Source organism: Hibiscus syriacus, unplaced genomic scaffold, assembly GCF_006381635.1.
Source record: "Hibiscus syriacus cultivar Baekdansim isolate YM2019G1 unplaced genomic scaffold, ASM638163v2 tig00117048_pilon, whole genome shotgun sequence".
NCBI classification, from domain to species: domain Eukaryota; kingdom Viridiplantae; phylum Streptophyta; class Magnoliopsida; order Malvales; family Malvaceae; genus Hibiscus; species Hibiscus syriacus.
In genome coordinates, this window is record NW_024063538.1 from 8,831,509 (window position 1) to 8,844,935 (window position 13,427).

The window sequence follows — 13,427 nt, forward strand, 5'->3', positions numbered from 1 at the left end:
TGAGTATGAGGCTGAATACAACAAGCTTAGTCGTTATGCTACTGATGTAGTTTCTAATGATAAAGCCCGACGTGATTGGTTCATTGAGGGTTTGAGGCCTAAGTTGAAATAGATGATGTTGGCTTTAAATTTGCTAGTTTGCAAGAAGTTATTAATTGAGCTAAGGCTATTGAAAGTGCTCAAGAGGAGACTATAGCAGTGGAGAAGAGTATGCAAATGGGAAAAAGAGTTGGAATATCTTTAATTTCCCATCAAGCTAAGAGAGGCAAGGGCTCGAGTTCCCAATATACTGATAGATTTAGTTCTGATACAGCTTTTCAGAAAACTAAACAATCATAATCTTTTGTTGTTAACTCGGGTAGAGCATATGGAGAAAGACCTAATCCATGTCAGACATGTGGCAAATTTCATCGGGTAGTGTGTAGATTGCTCTCTAATGCTTGTTTCCATTGTAGAGAAACTGGTCACTATGCTCGAAATTCTCCACAAAAATCCAAATATAGATTAGTGCAAACTGAGATCAGTAGAAACATCTAGTAGAAGCAGAGGAAGAGGAAGATCCAACGGTCAATCTGAGTCAAACCAGTGACAAGAGACTCAGGGAGTGGCCCGAATTTATAATATTAAGACTAATGAAGATCGACATGACCCAGAGATTTTAACAGGTACATTCCATCATTTTGATGAACCTATATTTGTTTTGATTAACCCTGGTTCTACATACTCTTATATTAGTAAAAAGTTGATTAGAGCTAGAGGAATTCCTTTAGAACCAATCTTTAGTGAAATGATAGCGGTAAACCCCATGGGCCATAGTGCGAGGGTAACATGAGTATGTAGAAAATGCCCAATAAAGATTCAAGGGGTTGTGTTCCCGGCAAACTTGATGGAGTTGCCTTTTGATGAGTTTGAAATTATTTTAGGCATGGATTGGTTGTCTCCACATCATTGATAGTTTGATTGTCATAAGAAGTGATTATTTCTGAAGGATGTGGAAGGCTGAGAAATAGTAGTGATTGGCGAAAAAATGAAATCGCCATCCAATGTGATATCAACCATGACTGTAAAGAAAATGATGTCAAAAGGATGTATAGCTTTCCTAGCTAATGTGATAGACACTCGAGTACCAGAAGTGAGACTAATCGATATCCCAATGGTTAAGGAGTTTCCAAAGGTTTTTCCGGAATAATACCAGGTTTACCTCCAGATCGTTAGGTGGAATTCAGTATTAAGGTTTACCCGGGTACCGAACATATTTCTATGGCTCCATATCGAATGACTCCAACAGATTTAAGAGAATTAAAACACCAATTGTAAGAGCTACTTGATAAGGAATTTATCAGACCCAATATTTTTCCTTACGGAGAACCTGTGCTATTTGTGAAAAAGAAGGACGGGTCTATGCTGTTATGTGTCGACTATCGTTAGTTAAATAAAGTAAAGATAAAGAACAAGTATCATCTTCCAAGGATTGATGATCTATTTGATCAACTAAAAGGCACAACAATGTTCTCTAAGATAGACCTCAAGTCGGGGTACTACCAATTAAAGATTAAATATGATGATATTTTAAAGACAACATTTCAGACTCGGTATGTACATTATGAATTTATGGTTATGCCATTTGGATTGGCTAATGCTCCTAAAACATTTATGACTTGATGAAACAAGTATTTAAACCTTACCTGGATCAATTTGTGGTGGTATTTATAGATGATATTTTGGTGTATTCTAAGTCAAGAGAAGAACATGATGCTCATCTTAGGGAGGTTCTTCAGACACTTCGAGAAATGTTGTATGCAAAATTATCCAAGTGTGAGTTCTGGTTAGCTGAGGTTGTTTTCCTTGGTCATATAGTCTTCGCAGAAGGCATAAGAAAAGATCCCAAAAAGATTCAAGCTATAGTGGATTGACAACCCCCAAGGAATGTGTCGAAAGTTTGGAGTTTCTTGGCTCTTACTGGTTATTATAGGCGGATTGTGAAGAACTTTTCAATGTTGGCTTCGCCCTTAACTAAATTATTGAGGAAAGGCGTGCCTTTTGTTTGGTCAGAGAAATGTCAAGAAAGTTTTGAAATATTAAAGAGGATTGTAACAGAGGATCCAGTTCTTGTACAACCTGAGTCGGGTAAAGCTACGCCATTTTCACTGATGCATCCCATAATGGATTGAGATGTGTACTAATGCAAGATGGAAAATTTATGGCTTATGCCTCAATACAACTGAAGAATCACGAGAGAAATTACCCGACTCATGATTTGGAATTGGCAGCGGTAGTGTTTTGTTTGAAAATTTGGCATCATTATCTGTTCGGTGAACTATGCCATATTTATAAACATCATAAGAGTTTAAAGTACTTGGTGGCTAAAAAAATGAACTTGAGAGAGAGAAGATGGATCAAACTTTTAAAAAGATTATGATTTGATCATCGATTATCATCCCGGGAAGGCTAATATGGTAGCGGATGCACTTAGCCGAAAGACTTTTTTCGCTCTATGGGCTTTGGATGTGCGTATGTCTTTAAAGGAAGATGGTGCCTTGATTGTTTAACTTAAGTTAAAACAGATGATTTTGGATCGGGTAAAAGAGCTGCAAGGTCAAGATGAAAAATGCATGGCAAGAATTCTGCAAGTAGAAAAAAAAGAGGCCAAAGACTTCGAAATGAGGACCAATGGATGTTTATATTATCGTGGAAGACTTTGCATTCCCGATGATGATAAACTAAAGAAATATATTCTTTCCGAGGGACATTATAGTCCTTTGATTATGTATCTAGGCAGAAATAAAATGTATCAGGATATAAAGAGTCGTTATTAGTGGCCTGGCATGAAAATAGATGTATAAGAGTTTATTGCGAGATGCCTGACATGTCAACAAGTGAAAGGTGAGAATCAAGTGCCTTCCGGATTGCTACAATCGATATCCACCCCTAAGTGGAAGTGTAATACCAATATCCCGCATACCTGTATGTACACGAGATACAAAGGTTACTTCACTTTATAAAACTTTTTATCATTTGAAAATCAATAAAATTTGTTTCAATTTGATCAACTACAAAGTATGATTTTTATAAAATCGATATACTAAAACTATCACTTTAGTACATTACAAAATATGTAGTATAGTTTAATTACATGCCAACTAAGTTTTTTCGTAATGAATAAGACTGTCATAATATTACTGATGAGTCAACCTTTAATTGATGAAAGCTGATGTTACTACTACACTCCTTACGCAATTAATCTTTGTCTTTACCTACGTGTGAAATAAACACACGTTAAGTATTTACTTAGTGAGACATAATAATGCAAAGATATTACAATTATACTACATTATCTTATAAATACTGAATAAAGACTTTAATTTCATCATTCATAAGGACCAGTTAAGCCCTTCTCAATTAAACTGTAATTCTTTCATACCATCATGGAAATTATTTCTAGTATGTTCATCATACTAATCCTTCTATATGTTTTCCCCCTTTATTCTTTTATTTGCTCTGTATACATTAAATATGAAAGTACTATACATGTATTGCACCAATGTACTAATTGATCATGTATCTTTTATAATCGTTATGGTGGTACTTTAAATACTATTAATAAACTGTTTTGTACTTTCATTTAAGTATCCTTTTATACCCATTATGTTCTGTTTACGTTCTCTTTTATAATATCCCTTCATATGAGTTATGCATTATTGTACATTATATATATATAAATATATATCATCCCTTCATATCACTTATATATCATTCATATCACATTACATTATAATACATTTATTCTTTTACCCAAAGGTATTTAGCTTTTCAATTAACTTGCATATTTGACACTTTTCTTTCAAATGCACAACTAGTCCATTATTCTTTTACTCAACAGTGTTTAACCTTTCATCTTTTACTCAACAGTATTTTACCTTTCATATTTTACTCAACAATATTAACTGTTCACCTAACTGGCATAATTGAAGGCTTTCTGTAAATTGCACAATTAAGCTATTATTCTTTTATTTTAGAGCAGTCTCTACTATAATAATCATTCCTAGTATCAATTAACCCTTCCGATCATTATACATTCTATGATTTATACCCATAATCCATTCATGTTTATCATGCACCATTATGCATTTGCAATTATAGCATTCTTTTAGGTTGATAATGCACCCATATGCATTTCAACGTTGGCATCCTATCATGCCAATAATGCACCCATATGCATTATTCTTTTATGCTGATAATGAACCCATATACATTTCAGCTATGACATTCTTTCATGCCAATAATGCACCTACATGCATTATTCTTTTATGCTGATAATGCATCTATATGCATTTCAGCTATGATATCTTTTCTTGCCAATAATGCACTCATACGCATTATTCTTTTATGATGATAATGAACCAATATGCATTTCAGCTATGGCATCCTTTCATACCAATAATGCACACACAGTGCCCATACGCCATTCATAAATAAATTATAAATTTCGTGTTTTGCACACTCAGTGCCTAAACGGTTATTCATCCACATAAGATTAATTCCGTGAAATGCACACTTAGTGCCTATTTGGTAATCACCACATACATTTTTAAAACAATCATACATATATGATTAGTACATCATATAATTATAAAATTAAATGCACTCACCTGACTTTCCTCGCTAGGTATCCAAAACATAAGGTTGATTACTCTGGTACTTTTCCTTTGCCCTTAGTTTTGCTTGTCTCGGGTGCTTGGTTTCGATCTAGTCCATATTGATTAAATACATATATGATATCAATTGCTAGTATATTTCCTAACAATTATTCTTAAACATTAATTAAAAGTACTATTATTAACCTTTCTACAACAATATCAACATAACTTAAATTTATGGTTATTCAGTATCGATACCCCTACCATGGTATCGATACTACTATAGTATGGTACTGTTACCCCCTCCGGTATCGATACCAATTTTAGATTCGATGTTACCTGGTATCGATACCCTTGACATGGTATCGATACCCCCTTCCGGTATCGATACCAAAATTAGGTTTGATGTTGCTTGGTATCGATACTGATTGAATCAATATCGATACTTCTCATTTAATTTAGCCCATTTTTGCCTATAGTATCAGTACTATTCTATCAGTACCGATACCCATGCCCAGATTTTCTAGTTTTCAACCCGATACATACCTAAATTTGGCCAATTTTCCTCACATTTACCCCTAATAATACTATGTAACTCTTCTCTACTTAACCATACCAATTTTCCTTCGTTTAGGTACTTAAAACATCTCATATCCCTTAATAGAATTTGATTCCAAGAATCACACCAAAATTTCTAACTTGTTTTTAGACTTATCCTAGGCTTCTAATATTTCATTTACCTCTTTGACAAGGCAATTTTACCAATAAACATCAATGAACACTCATATATCAACATATCATTTTAAAACACATTTTATTTAATATCTATTATTTCCCTTATCTCATAGTTTTAATCCTATATAATCCTTCCTTAAGCTTCTATCATGCCCAAGGCTACAATAACTAACCAAAAATAAAAGGATAAACCATTAAATTGAAATCTCACCTTTGTTATAGAGGAGAGCCTTTCCACAGGGAAGAAAAAGAAAAGAGAGATGACTTTTTGGTAACCTCTTTCCCTCTTTCCCCCTTTTATTTTAATACATTATTAAAATAAATTTTAAATTCATTTACCACTTAAAGGACCAAAATACCCTCTTAATTTATCTCTTGCACAAATTAGTCTAAACAATATTCCAAACCATTTTATCATATTTTACTAATTATTCAAATAGATCCTCAAATTCTAAATCTTTTTAGTAATGTTACTGACCTGATATTTGGGGTATTACAGGAAGTAAGAATGAGCTACAATGGATTTTTTTTGGGGCTACCTTTGTCATCAGGTAAAAAGGACTCGATATGGGTAATTGTAGACAGATTGACCAAGACCGCTCACTTTATTCCGGTTCAGGTAGATTACTCGATGGATAAATATGCAGAATTGTATGTAAAGGAGGTAGTTCGACTGCATGGAGTGCCCATATCGATTGTTTCTGATCGAGACCCAAGTTTTACTTCAAGATTTTGGAAGTCTTTACATGAGGCATTAGGTACTCGATTGAATTTTAGTACATATTTTCATCCACAGATAGATGAGCAATCAGAATGAACTATTCAAGTATTGGAGGATATGCTAAAGGCATGTGTGATTGAGTTTAAAGGATCATGGGAAAGATATTTGCCTTTAACGAAATTTGCTTATAATATCAGTCACCAATCGAGTATTAAGATGGCCCCGTATGAAGCCTTGTAAGGGAGGAAGTGAAGAACACCCTTATATTGGTTTGAGCTAAAAGATTGAGACTTAGTTGACCCGAATTTGATGAAAGAAATAGAGTTGAAAATTATCCAAGATAATCTGAAGATAGCCTCAGATCAACATAAATCTTATACTGATCTAAAAAGAAAAGAGATTGAATATTACTTGGGGGATAAGGTACTTCTTAAAGTATCACCCTGGAAGAAAGTATTGCGATTTGGGTGCAAAAGAAAGATGAGTCCGAGATTTATTGGACCTTATGAGATCTTAAAAAGGGTCGGACCCGTAGCTTATAAGTTAGATTTGCCTCCTGATATGGACAAGATCCTCAATTTTCCACATGTTGATGCTCAGAAAGCACCAATCAGATCCATCTCATATCATCACGCACGAAGAAATAGAGATCCGACTAGATTTAACTTGCGAGGAAGAACCAGTTCGGATCATGGATCAAGAAAATAATGAACTATGTAACAAGAAGATTCCTCTAGTTAAAGTACTTTGGCAAAGTCACAAAGTAGAAGAAGCTACTTGGGAAAGAGAAGAGGACATGAGTAAACAATTTCCACACCTCTTCGTATCAGGTACTTCTTTAAAATTCGAGGATGAATTTTATTAAGGGGTGAATTGTAATACCCCAAATATCAGGTCGGTGACCATAATGAAAGGATTTAAAAATATGGAAGATTAAATTGAATAAATGGTAAAGTATAAGAAATGATTTAATTAAGACCAATTATCGTAACCGGTTTTCGCCCGGGCACGAAATATTTACTTGGCGGGAAAAGTGATGTGAATAAATGGTTTTTAAAATAATTTGGGAGTCGCCATCGGCCTTTTGGGTTAGGTAGGTCGAATACCTAAAAATTATCTTTTTAAAAGAGTTTTAAGAAAACATCAGTTAAAAGATGAACTGATATGCGTTTTAACCAAAAATTCATTCTTTTTAATAATAAAAAGGGATTCGTGGTCGGTTACGTTTAGGGAAGGATTAGCACCCCTACAACGCCCAAAATTGGTACTTTTTAATTATAATTTTTCTCTATTATTAGAAATTAAAAATTCAAAATGTATTTAATTCATAATCCTATTTAATTTAAATTTATTATTATAATTTTAAGAAAATATATTAATATATCTTTATTTTTATAAATAAGATATTTATTTACTCAGAAATATCAGAAAAGGGCTTCTAGTTGCTTTAAGACAACTCCTTTCTTAATATTAATAAATAAATAAATGTTAATAAAACATTTATCTAAAAATAATTAAAAATAGATATAATTTATAAAAGATATTGTTTTTTTTATATCAGAAAATGGACATCCAGTTGATTTAAGACTGTCCTATCTTAATATTAAAAAATAAATAAATCTTAAAATATGATTAAAAAAAATTCATGTAAAATCAAATTAAGATTTAATATAAATTATTATTTATTATATATTTTTATACGACTATATAATAATAAAAATAATATTTAAATATATAAACAAGTAAAATTAAAACATAAATAAATAATAATAAAAATAAAATTAGAACTATATATTTAAAAGCAATAAAACTTTATAATAAATGAAAATATTTAAAATTAGTGACTAAATTATAATCTAATAAAATTAAATACCTAATTAGTAATTAATTATTTAACATTACAGGGATTAAACATATTATTTTACCCTTTTATTAATCTGGTGACTAAAATAAAATTATATTAAATTCGAATAATAAATTAAAACAAATTAAAACATACTGGATAAGATTGAAATATTAATTAATAAAATTACAAGGGCTAAATCGGTTATTTACCTAAAATATATATAATTTTAGTTAAGGACTAAAATACATATATATAAAATTCCTAAACCGAATTAAAATAATCTAAAATTTAATTTAGTGACTAAAATATAAATTTGTAAAAATACTGGACTGCGGGCGGGCTTTAACTTTTAATAAATTACAAACAGACCCCTCCCCAAAATGACGTCGTTCGGGGAGGGGTATTTAAATCCGGTTACAGTTGGCCCGTCGGGCCAGCAGCTCATTTCTCTCTTTTCTTCTCTCTCTCTAAAATGAGAGAGTTTAAATTCTCTCTCGCTTCTCTCTAAAGCTGAGAGAGAGCCCCGACCGGCAGTTGCACTCCGGCGTCGGCAACCACCGCCGGCCACCACACGCGGTGGCCGGATTTTTCCTAAATACCTAAAAATTACCTCCTAAACCCTATTATGCCGAATCCGGCGTTAGTTTCCCCTAAAAAAACTCCCGATCAGAGTAGATCTGAAGAAATACCTTCGGGTATTTCGAATAGTTTGGTCGGCCCGTAGCGTCTTCGATCACCGGTGGCTTCCTCGCTAAGCTATCCCTTCTTTCTTGGTTTCTAATTTTTTATGGTTTTGGTTGTTGCTGGGTTGTATTTGTGTCTCTCTTCGGTTCCTTCCTCTCTGTTCTTTTTTTCTGTTTTTTTTTTCTTCTTTTCTGTTTTCTGTCGTGGTCCTCTCTTTCTTGCAGGTGGGGTGGCTTTTATAACCACCCCCGAGGCTCTCGTTGGACCGGTTCCAGAGATGAGTTCTGGTGAGTCACCAAACTATGTGGTGAATCACCCCATAGCTGCGACGTGGACGGCCGGCGTGGTGTTTCTAGAGTCTTCGAAGAGGCGGTGATGTCGTGGCTACAGCGGGGTGGAACACCTGGAGGTGACAACTGGGCTCTTCTAGAAACATGAGGCGGCGCCGCGCGGGGCTTCTGGAAACGACGGATGATAACCTAAGGTTAGGAAACCCTAGGGTTTCCTTTGCTGGAACCATCTGTGGACCGTTGGATCTCTCAGATCCAACGGCTGAGATCATTGGCGGCTGGCTGAGAAGAATAAAACCCTAATTGGGTTTAGGGTTTCTGTTAGGCCATTTCTGATTGGAATTGTAAACGGGCTTCGGGTTTTGGGCTTGTAATATATATATATATATATATATATATATATATATATATATATATATATATAATAATAATAATAATAATAATAATATTTAGTAATAATAAATTTAATAATAATAATAAAATTTAAATGAAAAAAATGATGTCTACAGCTGCCCCTCTTTGCTCATCCTTGTGTTAACAAGAATAGAGCAAAGATGAAAAAGACAATAATTTTTTCATTTGGCTTCTTTTGAGCAGGATGGAAATGTTTGAAAACATCATGCACTGAAGGACTTACAGATGACCCTAAGGCTTTGAAAACATCAAAAAGCTCCCGAAGGCTTTTTGAAAACATCATGCACTGAAGGACTTACAGATGACCCTAAGGCTTTGAAAACATCAAAAAGCTCCCGAAGGCTTTTTGGAAACATCATGCACTGAAGGACTTACAGATGACCCTAAGGCTTTGAAAACATCAAAAAGCTCCCGAAGGCTTTTTGGAAACATCATGCACTGAAGGACTTACAGATGACCCTAAGGCTTTGAAAACATCAAAAAGATCCCGAAGGCTTTTTGGAAACATCATGCACTGAAGGACTTACAGATGACCCTAAGGCTTTGAAAACATCAAAAAGATCCCGAAGGCTTTTTGGAAACATCATGCACTGAAGGACTTACAGATGACCCTAAGGCTTTGAAAACATCAAAAAGATCCCGAAGGCTTTTTGGAAACATCATGCACTGAAGGACTTACAGATGACCCTAAGGCTTTGAAAACATCAAAAAGCTCCCGAAGGCTTTTTGAAAACATCATGCACTGAAGGACTTACAGATGACCCTAAGGCTTTGAAAACATCAAAAAGATCCCGAAGGCTTTTTGGAAACATCATGCACTGAAGGACTTACAGATGACCCTAAGGCTTTGAAAACATCAAAAAGATCCCGAAGGCTTTTTGGAAACATCATGCACTGAAGGACTTACAGATGACCCTAAGGATTTGAAAACATCAAAAAGATCCCGAAGGCTTTTTGGAAACATCATGCACTGAAGGACTTACAGATGACCCTAAGGCTTTTTGGAAACATCATGCACTGAAGGACTTACAGATGTGGGAAATAGTTTATTAAGTAAAAAAACTAAGGAAATCGTTTTCTTACTTTTCAACAATTTCATTTTTAGAAAAGATTGAATGAGAAACTATGGAAATCGTTTTCTCATTATTTTTCAAAATAACATGTTGATTGGGTAACATGCCCCAATCTCAAGATAAGGTTGTTGGAAATAGTTTACTAAGTAAAAAACTAAGAAAATCATTTTCTTACTTTTCAACAATTTCATTTTAGAAAAGATAAAATGAGAAACTATGAAAATCGTTTTCTCATTATGTTTTTTTTTTTGAAATAACATGTTGATTGGGTAACATGCCCCAATCTCAAGATAATGCTCATTTTTGTGGATTACGTCCATCTATTCTTCAGATGTTTGCGTGATTCCTGTATTTACGGTTTTGAATACCTTCTTCTTGTAAGGTATTTCTTACCATGAATCTTTTTGTTCTTCCGAAGATCTGTAAAACTTCATGTTTGAATGCACTCAGATGTATCAATGTAATGCATTGTCTATTGTGCAAATGATGTTCTTATGAATGCATGAATGTTGATGCAATCTTCATTTGACTTCAAAGTGGTGAACTTGGTCTTCCTTCACTTCATCATTTATTGCCAGGGTTACCTCTAGATATCAGTGTAGAACTTATGCTATCAAGCTTGTATTTCTGCAGAATCATCTGATCAACTTGTATCGTGGTGCCTTCTTTGCTTCATTTAAGTCTTAGAAGAAATGTTTTACTTGTGGAAATCTTGTCGTAGTCAAAATTATGACCCTGATGCCCCGTTTTGTCTTAGATAAAACCAACTTTATTTGCTTGGACTTGTGTAGAAATCCCATAAAGCTTTCTTCTTTGAAAAGAGAATCTATCATCTTTAAAAAGAGAATCTATCATCTTTGAAGAGTGTAGATGTAGATATGTGACTCAGCGGGGATTAATTAGGGGAGTAGAGTCTGTTCTGATTTGACTCTTGAAACATATCATAAGGAAGATTTATTCCAATTCCTTTCATGTTTCCACATTTAATTGGTTCTCGAACAAGGAAACTTGAACCATATCATGTCGAGATGCTTAACCATAACCTGTCGTTCAAATAGTTTCTTGTTGTTAAAATTTCAGCTCTCCCTTATGTGGAAAGAAATCTTCATTATATCTTACTTCTAATCTTGGGGTTGAAGAAGACAAATTTTATCTTGGATCAATAAATGGAAACCATATGATCGTAACATTTGGTTCAGCATCAGAATAGCAGGTTCGTAAAACATTTGACAGTGCATTCATCCTTTCCTGTGGCTTCTGCTCAGATGTTAGTAAAACATTTGACAACACATTCAATCTTTCCTGTGGTTTCTGTTTAGATGTTCGTAAAACATTTGACAATACATTCAATCTTTCCTGTGGTTTCTGCCAAGATTTCTCAATCATTGAAACTCTTTGCCTAATGTTCAAAGCTTTTAAATGACGTCACAAGACCATTTGAGAATAAAAAATCAGTGGGGATTCAAGTGTAATGTTGGTATGACCAAAAAGTTGGTCAAATTCACAAGATATGCTGGTGTCGAATTGAATAGGAGACACTAACTGATCTTGATATCATCTCGGGCAAAGACAAATGTGATACTGATCACGTTTTCTTCTATAATGATCTTTGTAGGAAGTAGAAACACATCAACTGTAGGATCCATGTACAGAAAAAAGTTCATGAAATTCTTGCTGCTGGGGATGAAACGCACGTGATAACCCAAAAATAGATAAAAACTCAGTTCAGCCTGACTAATAATAATGACCCCAGTAACAACGAGAAATGTTAATATATGTAAGTCGAGCTTCTCTCTTCAATGTCATCAAGTAAAAAAACTGATGTGAAAAACAGCTTCATAATCCCAATAGTATGGTTGAAACTATTTGCTAGGAATCTCAAAGAAATATTTTCAATTATCACCGACACACAGAATGCAAAATTCAAAGCTGAGATCTTGAGGAACTGAACCCTGGATCGAGTAGTCTGCCTGGGGATCATCTTTATTCATGCAACCGCAATGTAGCTTAACAAAGAACCTACTATCATGTGACATACGGTTAAGAAGATTAGGTATTTGAAAACATACTTGCTGAGTAAACATTTGTTCAACAACATGATCATAATGTAACTGCCTGATGAACGAAACAATTATGTATAGTCAGCTCGACTGTCACTATTTCACCATTTTCATTCTTCATATCTTTCTGTCTCATTGGAAATATTTGTTCAAATCAATGATTTTGACACAGGATGATATGGGCCTTCAACATGCCCCAATATTTGCTAATATGAGCGTTCAAAATATATTAACATTCTTGATTCTGATTGAAATGGGGTTTCAGCATGCCCCAACATTTGCTTCTTGTTAATCTGAGCCTTCAAAATGCCCCACATGGATCTGTCTGAAGGAACCTTTAAAATGCCCCAACATTTGCTGATACAGATGCTAAAAGTATGCTCAATATTACTTCTTATTGAGATGAACCTTCAAAATGCCCAAATATTCATATTGTTATGAGCCTTCAAAATGCCCCAATATCCTATTTCTGGTTGAAATGGGTCCTCAAGATGTCCCATATGAAACATTTCTGTCTGAAATGGGCTTACGATATGCCCCAATATTCTGCTTCTGGTTGACTCTCAATGTCTGTTTGGCTTGAATATCATGATCCCCACGAGGTCTAATTTTGACAATACACTGTTGTATTTGTGGCTTTATTCATACCCCAAATCTGTTTATCTTGAATACTCTCATTCTGGTGTTACTGAACAGTAATGTTGTCAAGTAACTGGAGAAATTCTCTTTATGTTGTCATAAACTTAAGAAGTATTCAATTATTCATTCCAGGTTGACATAGTGGCTTATCATCTTTCAGTGAAGGTCATCTCTGAAATATACTTTTCTGTGGGAGAGAAACCAATTTATGCGAATAGTAATCTGATGCAATGGCAAGATTACATATACAGTGGTACAGGCTCATCAAAAATCTGCACCCATGCAACATGTTGATTCTGATAACAACTCATCTGATTATGAAGCGATC